Source organism: Oncorhynchus tshawytscha, linkage group LG32 (assembly GCF_018296145.1).
Source record: "Oncorhynchus tshawytscha isolate Ot180627B linkage group LG32, Otsh_v2.0, whole genome shotgun sequence".
NCBI lineage: Eukaryota > Metazoa > Chordata > Actinopteri > Salmoniformes > Salmonidae > Oncorhynchus > Oncorhynchus tshawytscha.
In genome coordinates, this window is record NC_056460.1 from 1418713 (window position 1) to 1441678 (window position 22966).

The following is a 22966-nucleotide window of genomic DNA, read 5'->3' on the forward strand; positions in this document are numbered from 1 at the left end:
TGTATAAATAAAGCTTGATATGATTTCAACAACAAAATGTTATTTTTTATTTAACCAGGTAGGCCAGTTGAGATAAAGTTCTAATTTACAACTGCGACCTGGCCAAGAAAAAGCAAAGCAGTGCGACAAAAACAACACCGAGTTACACATGGGATAAACAAAAGTACAGTCAATAACACAACAGAAAATCTATATACAGTGTGTGCAAATGGAGTAAGGAGGTAAGGCAATAAATAGGCCATATTAAAGTAATTACAATTTAGCAATCACTGGAGTGAAAGATGTGCAGAAGATGAATGTGCAAGTAGAGATACTGGGATGCAAAGGAGCAAAAATAAATAACAATCCAGGGATGAGGTAGTTGGGTGTGGCTATTTACAGATGGGCTGTGTACAGGTGCAATGATCGGTAAGCTGCTCTGACAGCTGATGCTTAAAGTTATTGAGGTAGATATTTATATATGAACCCAATGACCGACCAATCGAAAGACTCTTGGTCCCTCTTTAGTATGAAAATCAGTAGCAATCCCATGTCAAAGGATTCAACTACTGAAAACAGAAACAAACAAATGGATCAAACAGATCAATCCCACTTTTCAAGCCTGTTGAAGGCATGGTGGAGTGGTAAACACCACCCCCGGCTCTACCAGGGCCTTGAGGTGATCTCCCACAGCTCTGCTTATGTCATGTTCTGTGGCCTTGCCGTTCCATTTCTTGACTGCCTCTGCAACACATTTAGTCATTTTATATAAAAGACTCAAAGTGATGGATATGGAGCATGTATGGCGTCAGTTACACCTGGCACCGAAATGTGACTTCTGTCATCTGATCTCTCCAAGCTGCATTAGGTTCAGATCTACCAGGATGGGCCTTTGACATAGTCTGGATGCAGTCAGGCCACTGAATACGCATCAGCAATGTAAAGAGATGGGGTGAAATGTGCATTCTACACAAATTACCTTCATAATATCAAAGAACAAATGTTTGTGTCTGAAGGGAAATTAACTTTCATACAGCCAAAGGGGGTGAGAAATTACACCAATATCAGTGGACAACTTGCACTAATGTAAATAAAAATGGATGGAACATACTCCCTTTTGGTTACGTGATGAACCACTAAGGGGACATAAATATTTACCATCTAAACCATGTGTGACCTCTCACCTCTCTGGCTGTAGAAGTGTTCTTCCTAACCAGTCCCTCAACAGTTCTCTGACTGAGCTCCACCCTCACTGGGTCCTCAGAGGAGAGGAAGGCTGAGAAGGGATGAAAGGATGAATGGATCAGTCAGTCAATAAAGTATAGAGCTGCTGTCTGACAAAAACACTATTTTAGTAGTTCAATAAAGTAAATAAGGCTTTATGAATGCTGAATACCAACGATCAAACACTTAGATAATGTATTTTCAGGTAGATACATCCTTGGGACGTCCCTAGCCGGTTGAAGTTGACATTTAAAATGGTTAAGGTTAGGGGTTAAGGTAGGGATGTCCGAAGGATTCCAGAGAGCATTTACCATCATGCATTCCTATGTTTCTGTTACATAGCAGGTGTAAAATAAACAATAAACAGACAAGGCAAGTAGACACTCAGTGCATTATGGTCATTGTAGTTTAAAAAATAGCATCTGTATGTGGGGTTGATAGAGAAGAATGTGATTGACAGCCCTAACAATCCATTCTAGCACCTCATCATGCTCTGAAAAAAGCTTCATTGATGACGTGTTCCATCTATTCCAGGGCACAGCAGAGGAACTTAATCGATTCCACTCCATCAATACAAGCAGTGAACATCTGACATTCACCCTCACCTTTGATGTGTATGAAACAAGTTATCTGGACATTTTGATTAAGAGGGAGGGGGGTGGCTTTAGCACAGACCTATACAGGAAGCAGACGGACAGGAATTCCCTGTTATGCGGAGACAGCTTCCACCCTGCACCCCTAAAAAAGAACCTCCCCATCAGCCAATACAGTCGCATACACAGGATTTGTAGTACACAGAGTGACTATGACAAACAAGCCGAATGTCTGGATGAGTGTTTCAGACAGCGGGGTTACCCAGAGGAATGTCTGGATGAGTGTTTCAGACAGCAGGGTTACTCAGAGGAATGGCTGGATGAGTGTTTCAGACAGCAGGGTTACCCAGAGGAATGGCTGCATGACGCAAGGGATCGTTATAAAAATACAGTGGTGGAAAAAGTACCCAACTGTCATACTTGAGTAAAGAAACATTTAAAATGTCATTTTAATTTTGTAAATATAAAACAAAAACATAACTGTTTGTACTTATTGGTAACCAAACCGTGGCTACAACTCAGTCACTAAGTCTTTAATCAAAACCATCTTATGGCTAAGTTCACAGTTAGAACCATTGGATGCCTTAAGATGCGTTTGGGAAACCGGGCCCAGATATCCAGTTTCCTCCTCTTCTTATCCTCATTTTTCGATGTAACAGTCATCTCCCCCTCCTCCTCTTTCACTCCATAAACTGCATCCTCCTCTCCTTTTACTGTAACATCCTCCTCCTCTTTCACTCTGAACGCGTCTTCCTCTTATTTCACTGTAACAGCCTCACCCTCTACTTGTTTTTGTATTGTGACAGCCTCCTCTTCCTCTTTCACGACAATGTTCACCCACAGACCCTCTTCCTCTGTCCAGCAGATCTCCTCTTCTTTCGCAGGAGGAGAGTAGCTTAGTGAGCTCATGGTCTGGGATGTTAGCTAGCTAGGCTAATGCTAACTTAGCCAGCCCGCTAGTTGACTAATAACTACAACCCCGTAAATATGAAATTAAATCGGATAACTAACTAGACGACAGAAGTAGGTTTAAAACACGGTGGCTGATATACACGAAAGCATCTAAAGAGCTTTATTGGGTCGGCTAATTTGTCTAGCAAGCTACCGAGGTGTCTGACTAACTGTTGCTGCTGTTGAAAGAAACGTTCCGTCCACTAGATTATACGTTACACTAACAGCATTGCCTTAAAGCCGCACATTATGTATTGTTACACCTTGTAGGAGCAGTATAGACCTAGTCTGTTCATTATACACATCTACATGATGTATTGTTACACCATGTAGGAGCAGTATAGACCTAGTCTGTTCATTATATACATCTACATGATGTATTGTTACACCATGTAGGAGCAGTACAGACCTAGTCTGTTCATTATATACATCTACATGATGTATTGTTACACCATGTAGGAGCACTATAGACCTAGTCTGTTCATTATATACATCTACATGATGTATTGTGACGTCGCTGCTTATTTATTATTTTCTGTTAGTTTGACTGAATTAATCAGAAACTTCCTTAAAAATGCAGATGTCAAGTTGATGTAAAGTTTGATTCTCACTGTTTAAAATCTGCACTAATCAACACGTGCATCTATCTGTTAGTCTCAATGTAATTTATTATTTAATAATAAAACATTTAAAACGATTTGTTTGGAAAAACACAACTTTTCCCTCCACTGCGTCAGCAGGCGCGTCTGCAGATGGCCATCTGCGGTCTTTCAGGCGACGCTGGTAGCTACTCTCCTCCTGCTAAATAAGAGTTCTGCTGGACGGAGAAAGAGAGCCTGTGGCAGAACATTGTTGTGAAAGAGGAGAAGGAAGAGGAGGCTGTTACAGTGAAAGAAGAAAAAGACGTTACAGTGAAAGAAGAGGCGGAGGAACAGGGGAAGATAACTGTCACATCGAAAGAGGAGGAGGAGGAGGAGGCGACTAGGGATCTGATTAACAACATTCAGTACTATCTTGGAAACGGGCACAAACTGTCTGCAGTTGTTGAACTGATGCAGGTTTAAACTGTAAGTCCTACTCTTTATTATGTTGTTTATAATGTAGGAATTGGTTAAGCTAAACTGTAACGTGTGTATACCATCAAAGAGCGTGCCACCAACAAAACGCATTAATCATGCATCCAATATATTATTTTAGTTAAATACTGTAGTACACAATATCTATTATTATAGTTGTCTCTACAGCCTAAAAACTTCCCAAATAAATCAGACTTGTCATCAAATGTTTTTGGTTGCTGACACATATTTTGCAGATGTTATCAGAGGTGCAGCGAAATGCTTATGTTTATCGCTCCAACAGTGCAGTAGTACCTACCAATACAAATCAATACACACACAAATCCCCAAAATAACAAGAAGAAAATTAAGAAATATCAGAACGATGTCACACTGTGGAATATAAATATTTAAGCAGGGCCTCCCAAGTGGGGCAGCATTCTAAGGCACTGCATCTCAGTGCAAGAGGAGTCCCTACAATCCCTGGTTCTAATCCAGGCTGTATCCCAATTGGCCCGGTGTCGTCCATGTTAGGGGAGGGTTTGGCCGGCTGGGACGTCCTTGTCCCATCGTGTTCTAGCGCCTCCTTGTGGCGGTCAGGTGATTGAGGGATCTAGTGTAGATAAAACGTCATAGGAAGTTTATCATGTGAGGTTTCATTCATGTCTCTGTTTAATTAAAAAATATGTTGGTCTTTGACAGGAGAGAGACCAGACTCTCCTTCTGACAGCGGGAAGAGTCCTTCAGGGGAACTAGACCCTGAGACGTCCAAACCAGCAGGGCGACATCACTGCTCCCAGTGTGGAAAGAGTTTTACTCAGTTAGGGAGCCTGAAAACACATAAGAGAAGACACACAGAAGAGAAGCCTTACCACTGCTCCTTATGTGGAAAGAGTTTTAGGTGGTTAGGGAGCGTGGAAAGGCATGAGAGGACACACACAAGAGAAAAGCCTTTCCAATGTTCCCATTGTGGAAAGAGTTGTACCCAGTTAGGGAGCCTGAAGGAGCATGAGAGAATACACACAGGTAAGAAGATGTACCGCTGCTCCCAGTGTGGAAAGAGATTTACCCGGTTAAGGTACCTGAAAGCGCATGAAAGAATACAGACAAATACACAGGAGGAGAAGACATACCACTGCTCTTATTATGGAAAGACATTTTCCCAGTCAGAGGACCTGAAAACACATGAGAGAATAGAGAGACTGTGTTTTGACTTGTGTTTTTGACTGAGAATGTGTGTTTTTGTTTGGGCTGTCAGGCTTGAAATACCTTTGTGTAATGTTAGTGCACAATTTTTTAATTGCGATTAATCCATTGTCTGAAAGCATTGAAAATACACTGAAAGCATCCAAAATACATACTATATACCGCTAAAATCTACAATGCCATTTTGACACATCCACTGTGGGGCGCTGTTGAGTCATAATATCCATAACAACTAGAGGTCAAACAGGGAAATGGCTCCAATCATTTTTCCACCATTCATTTTTCCCATAGTGCTGTGTTTTGTTTAGGCTCACCCTGGTGTGACGTTTTGACAACCATGTAAATCTCTCTAGGACAAGGTGACAGGGCACACCGTGTGTTGTGAATGTATTGTAATGTTTTTAATATTGTATAACTGCCTTCATTTTGCTGGACCCCAGGAAGAGTAGCTGCTGCCTTGGCAGGAACTAATGGGGATCCTTTATTCACGGATTCCAATAATGCTAATTAGCATCAAAGTAGATGACATGCAAGACTACAAATAATAATAATAAACTTCTTCCATTAGGTATGATGGAGGCCACTAAGACTACAAATCCCTGCAGCTCCACGGATTCAGACTACAAATAATAATAATAACAAACTTCTTCCATTAGGTATGATGGAGGCCACTAAGACTACAAATCCCTGCAGCTCCACGGATTCAGACTACAAATAATAATAATAACAAACTTCTTCCATTAGGTATGATGGAGGCCACTAAGACTACAAATCCCTGCAGCTCCACGGATTCAGACTACAAATAATAATTATAACAAACTTCTTCCATTAAGTATGATGGATGTCACTGTGTTCCTGGGGACCTTCAATGCTGCAGAAATGTTTTTTGTACCCTTCCCCAGATCTGTGCCTCGACACAATCCTGTCTTGGAGCTCTACGGACAATTCCTTTGACCTCATGGCTTGGTTACCTGTGGGACCATATTTCGACAGGTGTGTGCCTTTTCAAATCATCTCAAGGATGATCAATGGAATCTGGGTGCATCTGAGCTCAATTTCGAGTCTCATAGCAAAGGGTCTGAATACGTGCATAAATGTAAAAAAAACTGTTTTTGGTTTGTCATGATGTGGTATTGTGATGTCATTATGGGGTATTGTGATGTCATTATGGGGTATTGTGTGTAGATTGATGAGGGAAAAAATCTTCAATTTTAGAATAAGGCTGTAACGTAACAAAATGTGGAAAAAGTGAAGGGGTCTGAATACATTACGAATGCACTGTATACTCCTGGTAGACTTTTCTACAACTGGCAGAGGTTTCTACCATTGGCAGATTTGTACACAGTCATGTGACACGTGGTATAGAAAATCCAATCTTAGGAGAGTACATGGGAGGCACTATACTGTGCGTCTGTAAGTGTCTATCTGGTCAAAACCACTGATACAGGTGCCCCTCCACCCTCTGGGTGTGTATTGGGTATAAGTTGTGAAATGGTTAGATATTACTTGTTAGATATTACTGCACTGTCGGATCTAGAAACACAAGTATTTCACAACACCCGCAATAACTTCTGCTAAACACGTGTATGTGACCAATAAAATGTGATTTTGATTTGAATTAAACATCCTATTTATCAAAGGTGCTTTGCCTGGGGTGAAAATGACTCCAAAGGATTTGAATTTGTTAAAAGTCCATATTGATACAGAAACACTAAACCATATTTAGATTTATTAAGAAAAAGTTGATTGACAAAGTCATGAAAAATTGGAAGATATGAATAAACCACATTTTGGCTATGATAAAAGATATGCCTCTGGGGTCAAAATGATCCATGTCAGAATTATGGTTCAATGCAAATGTGTAGGTAGTGGGTGTAAAGTTTGTTTTAAATTCTCACTCATTAAGCACGAATCAATCAGCACATGCTTCTCTTTGAACGACGTAATATAATATTAAACTTTTATGAAATAAATGAAAAATTAAAGTTTGGTTCCTCTACTGCGTTGCCCTCTCCAGTCTGCAGATGGCGATGTGCGTTTTTTAGGTTCAGGCGACGCTGCCAGTGTGACGTATAATCTAGTGGACGGGACGCTCCTTCAACAACAACAGCTAGTCAGACACATCGGTAGCTTTCTAGCAAACATAGCTACAACATTCACTCTCTTTACACTGTTTTGGTGTTTATTAATCGCTGTGTATTAAACACACTCCTGTCGTATGTACTTTTTGGCCAATTTAACTATATATTTACGTTGTTTGTCAGCTAGCTGGTTTTCTAAGTTAGCTTTAGAACTAGGCTAGTCGCTAATGATAGCTAGCTAACATCCCCGACCATGAGTTCACTAAGCTTCTCTCCTGATAAAGAAGAGGAGGTCTGCTGGACGGAGGAAGAAGCTCTCGTCAAAGAGGAGGAGGAAGAGGAGGATGTTACAATACAAAAACAAGTAGAGGGTGAGGCTGTTACAGTGAAAGAAGAAGAGAAAGACGTTTCAGTGAAAGAAGAGGAAGACTCGTTCAGAGTGAAAGAGGAGGAGGATGTTACAGTAAAAGAAGAGGATGCAGTTTTTGTAGTGAAAGAGGAGGGGAAGATGACTGTCACATTGAAGGAAGAAGAGGAGGTTGAAGATAAATTTAATACCAGTAAGTACCGTCTCTGCAGTCGTTGAACCAATATGCAGTAAAGGGTTTCTACACTTTAATTTTGTTCTGTAGGAATGGCTGAAGCTACACTGTAACGTGTAGAACATCAAGAGTGGACCATCAACAAAACGTTAACAATTGATGAAATGCATCCAATGACAATGCCTGACATACTGTAGTCCTCAATATCTCCTATTAGATTAGCCCAATATGTAGTCTTAAAGGGGCAATCAGCAGTTGTTACATCCATTTTGGGACTTATACATTAATGAGTGGTGTGCAGTAGCAGAGAAAACAGAAAACAGTCTATAACTTGGGTGACAGGAGTCTCTGACAATTTTGTCAAGGTGGGTTGATAGTGGAACGCCTGCGCCAGAAAGGTTAAACCTGGAGGTTCAGATTAAAAATCCTAAAGTCTTCAGACTAAACTGTTTTGGCTCTGGGAGTGTATAGTCTACAGGTGAACATGTCATTTAAAGTTATAGAAAATTAAAGTATAGAAAGACTGCCTAAAGAAGGAAGGTGAACAGAAAAGCAACACCCAAACAGGGACTTGAACCCTGGACCCTCAGATTAAAAGCCTGATGCTCTTCCAACTGAGCTATCCGGGCTCTGCATTTACTAATTTTCATACACCTAACCTGCCGGCCAGAGGCACGGACTGACGAGGGGGTATTGTCAGATGGTACATTACCCCAGAGAACCAGGCCTCCGTTTCAAATGATACAGTCAACGAAATATGAACTAGACATCTCCTCCAAAGATGCAATTTGTCCAAGACCTCGTGGCGCATTGGTTGCACGGCTGACACCACATCAAAAGGTTGCGTGTTCAAATCATGTTGTGGTCAGGGGTTTTATGTGTTTAATCTCTGCCTTCTTTACACAGCGAAGTCAATTAATCAGCACAAGTACAAATCTCGCACTCAAACAACCAAACCAATGCTGCTTTAGATGACAATTGTCTCTCACAAGCCTGGCTCACTGCAAATTCCGAAATCAGATGATGCTGTGTGATTGACAGACGTAAATCAGTCTTCGAACAGGGAGTTTAAATTAGTTTTTTAAAACTTTAATTTAGCTAATTTATTTGGCACGCCTGCATTTGTGGAGTTTCTCCCATCCTTCTCTGCAGATCCTCTCTAGCTCTGTCAAGTTGGATGGGGAACATCACTGCACAGCTATTTTCAGGTCTCTCCAGAGATGTTAGATCGGGCTGAAGCCCGGGCTCTGGCTGGGCCACTCAAGGACATTCAGAGACTTGTCCCGAAGCCACTCCTGTGTTGTCTTGGTTGTGTGCTTAAGGTCGTTGTGCTGTTGGATGGTGAAATTTCGCCCCCAGTCTGAGGTCCTGTGCACTCTGGAGTAGGTCTTTCATCAAGGATCTCTCTGCACCTTGCTCCGTTAATATTTCCCTCGATCCTGACTAGTCTCTCAGTCCCTGCTGCTGAAAAACACCCCCACAGCATGATGCTACCACGACCATGCTCCACCGTAGGGATGGTGCCAGGTTTCCTCCAGACGTGAATCTTGGCATTCAGGCCAATCTTGTTTCTCATGGTCTGAGAGTACTTGAGGTGCCTTTTGGCAAACTCCGAGCAGGCTGTCATGTGCCTTTTACTGAGGAGTGGTTTCCATCTGGCCACTCTATCATCAAGGTCTGATTGGTGGAGTGCTGCAGAGATGGTTGTCCTTCTGGAAGGTTCTCCCATCTCCACAGAGGAACTTTGGAGCTCTTAGTTGCTCTAAACTTCTTCCATTTAAGAATGATGGAGGCCATTGTGTTCCTGGGGACCTTCAATGCTGCAGACATTTTTTGGTACCCTTCCCCATATTTGTGCCTCGACACAATCCTGTCTTGGAGCTCTACGGACAATTAGTTTGACCTCATAGCTTGGTTTTTGCTCTAACATGCACTGTCAACTGTGGGACCTTATATCGATAGGTGTATGCCTTCCAAATCATGTCCAATCAATTGAATTTACCACAGGTGCACTCAAGTTGTAGATACATCTCAAGGATGATTAATGGAAACAGGATTCACCTGAAGTCTCATAGGGTCTGAATACTTACGTAAACAAGGTATTTGTTTTTTAATTTTTAATAAATAAGCAAACATTTCTAAAAACCTGTTTTAATTTTTGGCTATTTTGTGTAGATTAATGAGGATTTATTTTAATTGTAATAATTATTAGAATACGACTACCAAAACAAATGTGGAAAAGGGGAAGGGGTCTGAACTGGTTGATTCGAACTGTAGTGACGCCACAAGCTCTGAGCTGCAGTGCCTTAGACCGCACCTAAAATATATCTTGGTCAACCAAGAGTCGTCTGTTCATTCTTCCAAACGATTGGTTGAAATGTTATAACGTGTATTTTTCCATATATAGACACACACCATGTGTTTAATAAATCAACTATCTAAATGAAAATTATACAAATCTAAAGGTCATTTTGTATTGTAAACATAAATAAAGCAAATAAAAACATTGCAGCCTGCAGTTAAATATCCCGTTAAAAATAAATGTCCTTTATAAATCACATTATTGGATGCACATGGCCTGTCTACAATCAACTTGAAACATTGTATCAACTATCAACTGGGTCATCCAAAACTAGCAATAGCAAGCTTGCAACACTGTATAAAATATTCTGGGCCCTCAAGTTTCCCGCTCCAGTGAGTTTTGTACAGACAAAGCTGTCGGCTATTTGTGCAAAGAATAAAAAGTAATCAGGGATTTTATGACATTTCCACTGGATCAGAGCATTTCATTTTCCTTTTCAATGCCGAGTGGTTATCGAGAGTTGGAAATATTTTTCAAATACTTTGAGCAACTATTGTCATTTGTAATTGATTCTAATAGGACTTTGTTTACTTGCTGTTTGAGGTGAAGAAAAAATTACTTTGAGAAATCCTAAATAATTTCAGTTTGCTAAATCCAATGGTTTTAACCGAGAGTCACCTTAACTTTATAGACAATGCCCAAATAGATACTGTCATTAATGCGGTTCTTCAATAATTACACATCATTCTTAATACATTCTAGTGTTCAGTTACAGTCACATGTTCAACTATCCTCAGCTGATCCAGGAAATAATTTTCTGAATGACAAACATCACGACATGCAACAACAACCAAAGTGTTTCTTCATTCATTACTCTGGTAAAGACAGTTATGCCGTGCTCCATGTTGGATCCAACATCCCTAACAAATTGATGTTTATAATGTGTTATTGTCTGCTAGATTTACAGTCTCGTTAGTCTGTTTGGACACTTAAGATCCTTATCTCATAATGTGTAGAGAACTGTTCCTTGATGGACAGGCTATTAGACAACACACAGAGCTATTTTCCATAATTCATGATATTTAGAATGACAACACATTACAGAGTAGCCTAGTGGGATTATTCACAAAATTATCTGGTGATCAAGTATTGAAATGTCATGACAAAAACATTTTAGTTTCCATATTTCACCTGAAATATTAACTGATTTATAGTCTGAGGTCTATGTTGTTGTTAGGTGTGGTTATGGGTCCTACAGTAGGTCTATGTTGTTGTTAGGTGTGGTTATGGGTCCTACGGTAGGTCTATGTTGTTGTTTGGTGAAGTTATGGGTCCTACAGTAAGTATATATGTTGTTGTTAGGTGAAGTTATGGGCCAATTTGCGTACACTTAGTTTACAAACGCTCATTGACAGACTCGTAGCAAAGCTAGCCAAAGAGCATTTTACTGGTGGAAGTGTTTTTTTAAGTATAAAGCAGTTGATTTGCGACAACATATTATATAAAGCAGGACATTCAAAGGAGCCTAACAATTATAATCCAAAGTAGTGTGAAATATACTCATAAGCAACCTGGAAATGAAGACTATTTTTGCTGTCAGCCTATGAGAAATCCCCTGAGTTTTCCCCCATGGTGGTGAATTAGTGAATAGACACAGAGCTTAATGTGAGTTTCCTTGAGTAGCACTCCTGATCTTGCACTGTAATATTCAGAATACCTTGTGAAAAAACAAAATCTTTGCTCTCCATTTTTGCTCCAGGCAGATATACTACATTCATAACTAGTGGTTTCCTCATTACCAGATATACTACATCCATAACTAGTGGTTTCCTCACTAGCAGATATACTACATCCATAACTAGTGGTTTCCTCATTACCAGATATACTACATCCATAACTAGTGGTTTCCTCATTAACAGATATACTACATCCATAACTAGTGGTTTCCTCATTAGGAGATATACTACATCCATAACTAATGGTTTCCTCATTAGCAGATATACTACATCCATAACTAGTGGTTTCCTCATTACCACGTATATTACATCCATAACTAGTGGTTTCCTCATTACCAGATATACTACATCCATAACTAGTGGTTTCCTCATTAGCAGATATACTACATCCATAACTAGTGGTTTCCTCATTACCAGATATACTACATCCATAACTAGTGGTTTCCTCATTACCAGATATACTAGATCCATAACTAGTGGTTTCCTCATTAGCAGATATAATACATCCATAACTAGTGGTTTCCTCATTACCAGATATACTACATCCATAACTAGTGGTTTCCTCATTAGCATGGAGGAGTTTATACAACCAGATACAATGCTTTGCGGAAGTATTCACTCCCTTGGCATTTTTCCTATTTTGTTGCATTACAACCTGTAATTTAAATTGATTTTTATTTGGATTTCATTTAAAAAATGAAAAAGTAGTGCGTGCGTATGTATTCACCCCCTTTGCTATGAAGCCCCTAAATAAGATCTGGTGCAACCAATTATTTTCAGAAGTCACATAATTAGTTAAATAAAGTTCACCTGTGTGCAATCTAAGTGTCACATAATCTCAGTATATATACACCTGTTCTGAAAGGGCCCAGAGTCTGCAACACCACTAAGCAAGGGGCACTACCAAACAAGTATCACCATGAAGACCAAGGAGCTCTCCAAACTGGTCAGGGACAAAGTTGTGGAGAAGTACAGATCAGGGTTGGGTTATAAAAAAATGTCAGAAACTTCCCACGGAGCACCATTCAATTCATTATTAAAAAATGGAAAGAATATGGCACCAAAACACACTTGCCAAGAGAGGGCCGCCCACCAAAACCCACGGACCAGGCAAGGAGTGCATTGATCAGAAAGGCAACAAAGAGACCAAAGATAACCCTGAAGGAGCTGCAAAGCTCCATAGCGGAGATTGGAGTATCTGTCCATAGGACCACTTTAAGCCGTACACTCCACAGAGCTGGTCTTTACGGAAGAGTTGCCAAAAAAAGCCCCTGCTCAAAGAAAAAAATAAGCAAACACGTTTGGTGTTCGCCGGAAGGCACGTGGGAGACTACCCAAACATATGGAAGAAGCTAAAATTGAGCTTTTTGGCCATAAAGGAAAACGCTATGTCTGGCGCAAACCCAACACCTCCCCTCACCCCCAGAATACCATCCCCACAGTGAAGCATGGTGGTGGAAGCATCATGCTGTGGGGATGTTTTTAATCTGCAGGTACTGGGAAACTGGTCAGAATTGAATGAATGATGGGTGGCGCTAAATACAGGGAAATTCTTGAGGGAAATCCGTTTCAGTCTTCCAGAGATTTGAGACTGGGATGAAGGTTCACCTTCCAGCAGGACAATGACCCTAAGCATACTGCTAAAGCAACACTCGTGTGGTTTAACTTCATTGGGATAGGGGGCAGTATTTTCACGTCCCGATGAAAAGCGTGTCCAAAGTAAACTGCCTGCAACTCAGGCCCAGAACCTACGATATGCATAGTATTAGTAGATTTGGATAGAAAACACTCTGGAGTTTCTAGAACTGTTTGAATGATGTCTGGGAGTATAACAGAACTTATTTGGCAGGCGAAACTCAGAGGACAAACCATTCAGATTTGTTTTTTTAGGTCACGCTTTTCAATGAGGTTTCATTGGGATTCCAGATTTCTAAGGGGCAGGCTTGCAGTTCCTATCGCTTCCACTGGATGTCAACAGTCTTTAGAAATTGGTTGAGGTTTTTCCTTTGAGAAATGAAGAAGTACCACTGTTCAGAATGAGGCTCGAGGGAAGTGTACTCTTTGTTAGAGGCGCACTACCTGAACAGCACGCTCCGCTTTCTTTTCCTCCGGTATGGAACACAGTTTATCACGTCATTAAATTTTATCAATTATTTAGTTAAAAATACCTAACGTTGTATCAGGAAAGTTGTTTGAAATGTTTGGACAAAGATTACAGGTAACTTTTGAGATTTTTTATAGTCATGTCACGCGTTTTGGTACCGGTGTTTTTTTTCAGAATCAAGCGCGCCAAATAAATGGACATTTTGGATATATATCAACAAAATTAATCGAACAAAAGGACAATTTGTGATGTTTATGGGACATATTGGAGTGCCAAGCGAGGATGATCTTCAAAGGTAAGGCACAAATTATATCATTATTTCTGTGTTTTGTGTCGCGCCTGGCGGGTTGAAATATGATTTTCTGTGTTTGTTTGCGGAGGTGCTACACTCAGATAATAGCATATTATGCTTTCCCCGTAAAGCCTTTTTGAAATCTGACATGCTGGCTGGATTCACAACAATTGTAGCTTTAATTTCGTGTATTGTATGTGTGATTTCATGAAAGTTTAATTTTTTTGGTAATTTATTTGAATTTGGCTATCTGCATTTTCAATGGATGTATGCCGTTTCCATCCCACCTATCCCAGAGAGGTTAAGGGGAAACATTTAAATGTCTTGGAATGGCCTAGTCAAAGCCCAGACCTCAATCTAAATGAGAATCTGTGGTATGACTTAAAGATTGCTGGACACCAGCTGATCCCATCTAACTTGAAGGAGCTGGAGCAGTTTTGCCTTGAGGAATGGGCAAAATCCCAGTGGCTAGATGTGCCAAGCTTATAGAGACACACCCCAAGAGACTTGCAGATGTAATTGCTGCAAAAGGTGGCTTTACAAAGTATTGACTTTGGGGGGGTGAATAGTTATGTTTTTTTGTCTTATTGTTTTTCAGAATAAAACATATTTTGCATCTTCAAAGTGGTAGGCATGTTGTGTAAATCAAATGATACAAATCCCCCCAAAATGTAATTTTAATTCCAGGGTGTAAGGCAACAAAATTGGAAAAATGCCAAGGGGGGTGAATACTTTTGCAAGCCACTGTATACTACATCCATAACTAGTGGTTTCCTCATTAGCATGGAGGAGTTTCTTTAACTAAATTGTGTGTGTATCACCCTTGTGTGGCAATTTTAGCAAACACAGAAAGGGGCCTATATTGGTGACCAAAAGTTGCCTGGCACACTGCTTAGGGGTTCAGCAACTGCAATAACCTTTTTCTAGTCTAAAATCATCGATGTTACTACTAATGTGAAAAAAATACAAAATATTTTTGCCTACTTGACTGCCGTAAGACAAATGTAACATTCATTACAGACGTCAATTGTTTACAACATCATGGCTACGCTGTTGGCATCACCTTTTATAGTGGATTTCTGCTGTTGTAGGCCTTTAACCATCTGTCGGACTTTGTTCACACAGGAGAGAGAAGTGACTACCGAGGATCCTCTGGGGAGCCTCAACAACCTCATGATGCTGACGAGGCAAAGAAAAGTCTCTCCAGATCAAAACACCTCAAGAAACACCAGCAGAGACCCACAAGGAAGAAAACTCATTGCTGCTCTGACTGTGGGAAGAGTTTTGTTTCTTCAGGACATTTAAAATCACACCAGAGAACACACATGGGAGTAAAACCTTATAGCTGTGCTCAATGTGGGAAGAGATGCACTCAGTCAACAGACCTTAAAAAACATGAGAGAATACATACAGGAGAGAAACCTTATAGCTGCTCTGACTGTGGAAAGAGTTTTGTTTTTTCAGGGCAGTTAAAATCGCACCAGAGAACACACACTGGAGAGAAACCTTATAGCTGTGCTCAATGTGGGAAAAGATTCACTCAGTCAACAGACCTTAAAAAACATGAGAGAATACATACAGGAGAGAAATCTTATAGCTGCTCTGACTGTGGACAGAGTTTTGCTTATTCAGGACAGTTAAGATTACACCAGAGAGCACACACGGGAGAGAATCCTTATAGGTGCGCTCAATGTGGGAGGAGTTTTACTCAGTCAAGCAGCTTGATAGTACACCAGAGAACACACACCGGAGAGAAACCTCATAGCTGTGATCAATGTGGGAAGTGTTTTGTTACATCTAGCACTCTGACTACACACCAGAGAACACACACGGGAGAGAAACCTTATAGCTGTAATCAATGTGGGAAGAGTTTCTCTCAGCCAAACGGCCTGATAGTTCACCAACGAGTACACACAGGAGAGAAACCTCATAGCTGTGATCAATGTGACAAGAGATACTCTGATAAAAGATCTCTGATCAAACATGGGAAAATACATACATGAAGGAGTTGTTTCATGATATCAATGAATTAATGTCACAATGTAGAATGTAAATTTAAATGCATCACTCCCAGATGTAGCTGACTGTCTTTTGCAGGTTGTCCTCTAATCAGTGAGGTAGAATATATCTCCCATTTCCATATGTTTTTTAAAAGTTGTGTTAGTTTCAACAGCACATACAACTGGATTTTCCCCTAATTGATATCAGTGATTTATTGTGACTTATGCAGCCAACTGACAATTTTTGGGTACAATTATATTAACATTGTTGCCCTGACTTTAGAATATCAGGTTCATGTATCAGGTTCATTCTTAGATGTGCCAACCCAAATGTACAAGAGCATGACATTGGGGACTGGGCCCCGATCCAACAACATGTCTATCGAGTGAACCCTGAAAAGAGAGAGAAGCTCTGCAGTTAGGTGGAAAGTTACTTCGGATATTGCAGGAGTTTCCTCTTGAAATCAGACATGTTCGTGGTAAGGACAACTCGATTGCTGATCGTCTCAAGGGTGAGCAGTCAAAAAGATTTGTATTTTATGTTCCAAGAGGACAAGAGTTCTAGAAACTAGTGAGTTTTAGGAAGACGAGAGTTCTAGAAGCTAGTGGGGAAAAAATTATAGTTTTTTCTTGTTTTTAATTGTTGACAGCCAGTAGACACCATGTTTATATTGATGAAGCATTGTAGTTGATTTGTGAAATGGAAGTTGTTTTCTGTTGGTGGTAAGCAAACTTGTCCAACAGAAATATAGGATATATTTGTTCTCTTAAATTGTTCTTTTTCCATTTATGTTTTGAGGTTGGACGTTAGCACATAGGAATGGGGGATACATAGTCTGTTGTACAACTGAAATGTGTCTTCGGTGCACTGATTGGTGTCACCTCGTTAGTCAGTATGTGTTACACCCTTGCTGGCTTGTCCACCTCGTTAGTGGGAAGGTGTTTCACCTGGGCTGGTCCAGGTTCTATTTAAGAGTGTCTGGCCCAGTGCTCCAGTTGTCTTGATAGATGTGGAGAGTCAACACCTTTAGTCGATCCACCTTTTTGGTTAAAGATGTTTTCATTTCAGGTTGAAGCTTCTTTCTGAAGAGAGCTTATTTTTTTAAATGAATCAATACAAGCAAACAAGATCGGTTCCGGGGATTGGTATGGCAAATACCTTACGATTTGCCTGGACTGAAAAGGAGATGGAGCCGTGGAGTAGAGAGACATTTGGAAGGACCATTTTGATGGGATGCCTCAGGATAGAGGTGAAGGAAGTGCTCTGCCTTCAAGGGAACCCGAATGAGAAGGCTTTCGATGTGACGTTTCACAAAGAAGAAAAACATGACGAAGTAATGAAGATGGCAAAGGAAGCGGAGAAAACGGGACCCCTGTGCCATTATGCGGTGACCAGCCTGGCGAAGAACAACTTCAGGGTGGTCACCGTAACCATGTACAATCCGCATGTGAAAGATGAAGAGGTGAGGGCCTTTCTGGGGAGGTACATGGACAATGTCTCCTCAGCGAGGTACCTCAGGGACTCCCTGGGTTTCTGGAATGGGAGGAGAGGGTTCCAGGCGTTACTCAGGGAGTCCCCGAAGAGTGTGGATGGCTACCTCCATCCTCCGGTGATGTTCTCCCTGGGGGCTGACAGGGGAACACTCTACTATGCCTGTCAGCCCCGTTCTGCAGGCGTTGTATGGCCTACGGCCATATCCTGGCCTCGCGCAGAGGTGTCGCCAAAGAGCACGAGGCCAAGGTGTGACGATTTTGGGTGTGGCTCAAGAGCACACCTGTGGCGTGATTGCCCGGCTCGTCACAGGTCATACGCGTCTGCAGCTGGGGGGGGAGCGGGGGATGGGGGGAGGAAAGAGAGGACGCATGCGGATTGTACGGATGGCACAGGGGAAAGGACGGAGAAGGACGAAGAAGGGAAGAAGGAAGAGGCGAAAAGAAAGAGGAGAGAAGATGGAAAGAAGGAAAAAGAAGGAGAGATTAAAAAGAAGGTGGAAGAACGTGGAGGAGCTGAGAAGAGGGAGAAGGGGACAGTGGTACGAGAAGGAGTGGAAGAGGGAACGGGGACAGTGACGGAGAAGGAGGGAGGAGTGGAGGTGGGAGGGGAGGGGGTGGGAGGGGGGGGGAGATGGGGGGACAGCAGCCTGCCAGGCTTCCTCGAGGTCGAAATGAGGGATTTGGTGGAGGAGTTAGCGGGGATGGGACGTTGTGTCTCCCCGCTACCTCCTTCACCAAAGAAGAAAGGGATAAAGAGGGGGAGCTTGGCAGGAAGTGAGAGGGAGGGGGTGTGGAGGGGGAGGGGGGGGGGCTAAGAGAGTGGCGGGGGGAGGGGAGGGTGGGTATTTTGTCCTCCCGGTTTGCCTCAGCCCCTTGCATTTTAGTGGATGACTCCAGTGAGGGGTCGGTGGGCTGTTTGCTAGAGGGATCCCAACTCCTGTTTGGGAGGTGGGGTCCCCTACATGCAGCCCGAGGCAAACAGGGAGGGGGATGGTGGGTGGGGAGGGAGGACCCAACACACTGCCTGGGTCATGGGTTGGGATGGAGGACGGGGGCGTCAGGAGAGGAGAGGACGTCCCCGCCGGTGGAGATGGACCAGGGGAGCATCGGGTGAGTCTCCTGGTTTTTCTTTGGGTTTTGGGTTTTTTATTTGTTGTAAATAATTAAATGAATACTTCTGTTTCCTTTTTTAGTTTAAATGTTAGGGGTTAAGGGATTTTGTTAAAAGGAGGGCGGTTTTTTGTTATTTAGAGGGTGTGGGGTTTGATTTCTGTTTTTTACAGGAGGTTCACCTGAGGGATGGTGGGGATGTGTGTAGATTTAAGAGAGAGTGGGATAAGGGGGAATCTTTTTGGGGCATAGGAGGGGTGCACTCAACAGGAGTAGGGATTTTGTGTGGGCATAGAGAGGTTAAAATAGAGAACACTTTTGTAATAATGCAGGGTAGAGTTTTGGGGATAGATGTTAAGTTTAGAGAAGCTAGATATAGGTTAATTGGGGTGTATGGGCCACAGGTGGCGGCAGACAGGAGGGAGATGGTGGACTTTCTGGCGCCCCTGTGTGTTACAAACAGGCACTTGGTGATAGGAGGAGACTTTAATATAGATTTAGGGGTAGGCGGTGATAGCAGTGCAGGTGCCATCTCTGGGCTAATGGCTTGCCATGGTCTGGTTGATGGTGGCCTGCACACTACTCCGGCAATGGTCGGTCCTACATGGCGCAACTCCAGGGGGGTTGCGCGGAGGCTCGACTACATTTTTGTATCCAGGTCTTTGGGTCAGTTGTCTGGGCGGCTGTTGCCTGTTTTCTTCACGGATCACGACGGGGTGTTCCTGCAGGTGGGGTCGCCAGTCTGCCTCTTCGGTAGGGGGTACTGGAAGTTAGATCGGGATATACTGGAGGAGCAGGCTTTCGTTGACGCATTTTTGTTTCTTTCGGAGGCTTGACGGCCTCCGGTCCATGTGCGAGGGGGTGTTAGAGTGGTGGGATTTAGTCAAGGGGAGGATAAGGGCTTTTATAATAGGATATTGTAGAAGGAAAAAAAGGGAGGAAAGGAGGGAGGTGGATCGTATCCAAAGGTTAATTGAACTCGAGTACGAGGCAGGCAACCTCGGCGGGTCGATTGACTGGGAGAGATTCGCAGCCCTAAAGGCGCAGCTCAGGGAGCTGCAGGAGCAGAAGGCTCGAGCTTTCCTGGAGCGTGCGCATAGTGGCTTTCTAGAACATAATGAGACTTGTTCCGCTATGTTCTTTAAGTCGGTTAGGGCCAGACAGAGTAGGAAGGTAATGCAGGGAGTTAGGGAAGAAAATGGTAGTATAGTAAGTAAACCAGAGGAAATGGTCAGGGTGACAACTGATCATTTCCAAGGTTTATTTAAGGAAAGGGAAATAGATGTAGAGCAGGGAAACGTGTTTTTAGAACACTTGTCCCGGCGGTTGCCAGAGGACATTAGAGACGTGATGGAGGCCCAGATCTCACTAGAAGAGGTTGAGAGCGCTCTTAGGAGGATGGGAAAAGGGAAGGTGCCTGGGATGGATGGGCTGCCGGCTGAGTTTTACCTCAAGTTTTGGGGTATACTTGGACCAGTGGTTCTCGAAGTCTTGAAGGCCATCCTTGAGACGGGGGGTCCCGGGGATCAATGGCTGTTGGTGTGCTGTCACTTCTTTATAAGAAGGGGGAAAGCAACTGACCTTGGCAACTGGCGGCCATTGACCATGCTGTGCGTAGATTACAAGATTCTTGCAAAGGTTTTAGCAGACCGGTTTTCCCTACGTTGTCCACGAGGATCAGACGTGCGGGGTAGATGGGCTCTATAAGATGGAACCTACAGTTGATCAGGGATTCCATCGCTTGGGTTGAAGATAGAGGGCTGCCTTTAATGGTAGCAGCGCTAGATCAGGCGAAAGCTTTTGATCGCGTGAATAGATCTTTTCTATTCAGGGTGTTAGGTAGATTAGGATTTGGGGAGAAGTTTATAGGATGGATCCGTACTTTATATGTCGGAGCGGGGTGTCGAGTTAGTGTAAATAGTCACTTAGGTGACATTTTTTGACCTCTCGTCTGGGGTCAGGCAGGGATGCCCACTCTCGGCTCTCCTCTTCGTTCTGTACATGGAGCCTCTGGGGGCTGCCATTAGGGCAGACACAGGGGTGGAAGGCTTGTTGATCCCTGGAAGCGGTGGGCTGCGTGTTAAGATGACGCAGTACGCCGACGACACTTCCTTGCTGTTGTGCAAGGACTCGTGCCTGACAAGGTCCCTTGCCATCTTTGGGGATTTCACCCGAGCGTCGGGAGCAGTTCTGAACCATGCAAAGTCTTCCGTCAAGTTTTTCGGAAGATGGCGCGGTAGAACGGATGTGCCTGGGGGGTTATCTCTCTGTGAAGGGGCCCTGAGGATTCTCGGGGTTCATTTTGAGACCTCCGGCTCAGCGACGCTAAACTGGAACATGCGTATCGCAGTGGTACAGAGGAAGCTAGCAATGTGGAAGGCTAGGTATTTGTCTTTTATGGGCAAAGTCCTGGTCCTAAAGGTGGATGTGTTGCCGTCTCTTTTGTATTTGGCATACATCTACCCATTGCCGGCTTGTCTGAGGAGGCCTCTAGTGAGGCTTGTGTTTCAGTTTATGTGGAGTGGCAGGTGCGAGTGGGTCGCCAGGGCACGCATGATCTGTCCCATCGGGGAGGGAGGTAGGGGGGTACCACATTTCCCCCTCAAGCTGGACGCCATTTTTGTTTCTTTCTTGTTGACGGAGCTTGCTCGTCCGGTTATACACCCGTCCGGTTACCTCCTGCGGGTGTTCTTCTCGTATAAGGCGAGAAGCGTAATGGTGTGGTCTAACGCGGGTCCTCGGGCGGAACAGCTGCCGTGGCACTTTGGCCATGCGGCCAAGTGGCTGCGTGCGCACCCCGAGGTTGAAGTTGCCCGAGTAGGTTTAGACCACAGGCACCTGTACGAGGAGGTCAGGCAGGCAGGGAGTCCTGCGCCTGTAGCGGGCATCTCGTCAGTGGTCTGGGAGGGAGTGCAGGCGCGGGGCCTGGACAACAGGCTCAAGGACCTGAATTGGTTGGGCCTCCATAAGCGCTTGCCGGTACGTGCCATCTTGTACCGGTATAGTTTGGTGCAATCCCCCACCTGTCCAAGATCCTCTTGTGGCAGGGAGGAGACTGTGCGCCATGCCTTCTGGGACTGTGCCTTTGCCGGACTAGTCTGGGCTAGGGCACGGGTGATGCTAGGTGTGGTTAGGAGTGATTTTGTTTTGACATGGGCTAGGCTAGAGAGAGGCGTAGGGAGAGCAAAGGGAACGGATAGGGACAGGTTTCTGCTCTGGCTTCTCATGAGTCTCTTTAAAAGGGGACTGTGGGAAGCCAGGCAGAATTTAGTCAAGACAGGGAGAGATTGGGGGTGGAAGGGATAGTGAGAAGGGTGGAAGGTGATTTGAGGGGGAAGATGAAGAGGGAGGAGAGGAAGTGGGGGAAGCATGCGGCACGGGAGAGGTGGAAAGGGGGTTTAGGGCTGGGAGTGTTAGAGTGAGTTTGGTAAGGGGATAGATTAGGGAAGGGGAGATAGGGAAAGGGTTAGGTATTGGTTAGGTATGACGGGGAGGGACGATGCTCCCCTGAGGTTTGTTTTTGTTTGATGTTTTTGTAAATAGAATTAATTAAGAATGAATGAGAATTATGATTGAATGATAAATTATTTTAACCACCTTTTTGGTTTGCTTCCTGTCTTTAAGTTTGGTGTGGGTTTTTCTTTTGTTTTCCTCTTAGGCATGTTTAGTGGGTCTCATGGTGGGTGTCTTTTTGGTCCCAGTTGTTGTTACTGGTCAATTTTCAGTCGACACCCCATAGTGTCTTTTAGAACCCCTCCTAAAAACATTTGGTTTTCAAGCTAATATTTTATTTTGGGTTGGATATTGCATCCAAATAATATTTTAATCAATGGAATTTCCTTAAGAATGTTCATTAGTCTTTCAGTTATTATTCTGTTTTTATTATTTATTTTTTTATATTCTTATGTTTGTGTACTAAATATTTCTGTTTATTTTCATTGTTTTTCCTGTGAACCCGTTGGTTTGTATCCGTGTCTGAAATGTGCTGTATAAATAAAGCTTGATTTGAACATATTGTAAGACAAATGAACCCAATGACTGGCAATCAACAGACTAGCAAAACCAATGAAGAAATATGTGCAAAAGCAAAACATATCTTAGTATGATAAAACAGTATATCTTCCACTATGTTAAAATAGTGCCTGGTATGTAAGTTTAGTTTCAACCAACTCAGTTCATTTGTTGAAACTGAAATGTTTTGAAATCAACAATATGTCAAAGGATTCAACTACTGGATCAAACAGATCAATCCCACTTTTCCAGCCTGCTGAAGGCGTGGTGGAGTGGTAAACACCAC

At 43.0% G+C, this 22966-nt stretch overlaps 1 long non-coding RNA gene and 1 other non-coding gene across 2 annotated transcripts; both read right to left on the reverse strand.

The window, feature by feature from the left end:
- Positions 1-8187: 8187 nt before the first annotated feature.
- On the reverse strand, positions 8188-8260 carry trnak-uuu. The gene has a single exon. It is a non-coding gene; the product is annotated as a tRNA-Lys (tRNA).
- An 8787-nt stretch (positions 8261-17047) lies between these two features.
- Positions 17048-22313, reverse strand: LOC121841614. Its single transcript, XR_006080634.1, has 2 exons — positions 22267-22313; positions 17048-17105 (listed from the first exon to the last, which is right to left on the reverse strand). It is a non-coding gene; the product is annotated as an uncharacterized LOC121841614 (long non-coding RNA).
- Positions 22314-22966: the final 653 nt, after the last annotated feature.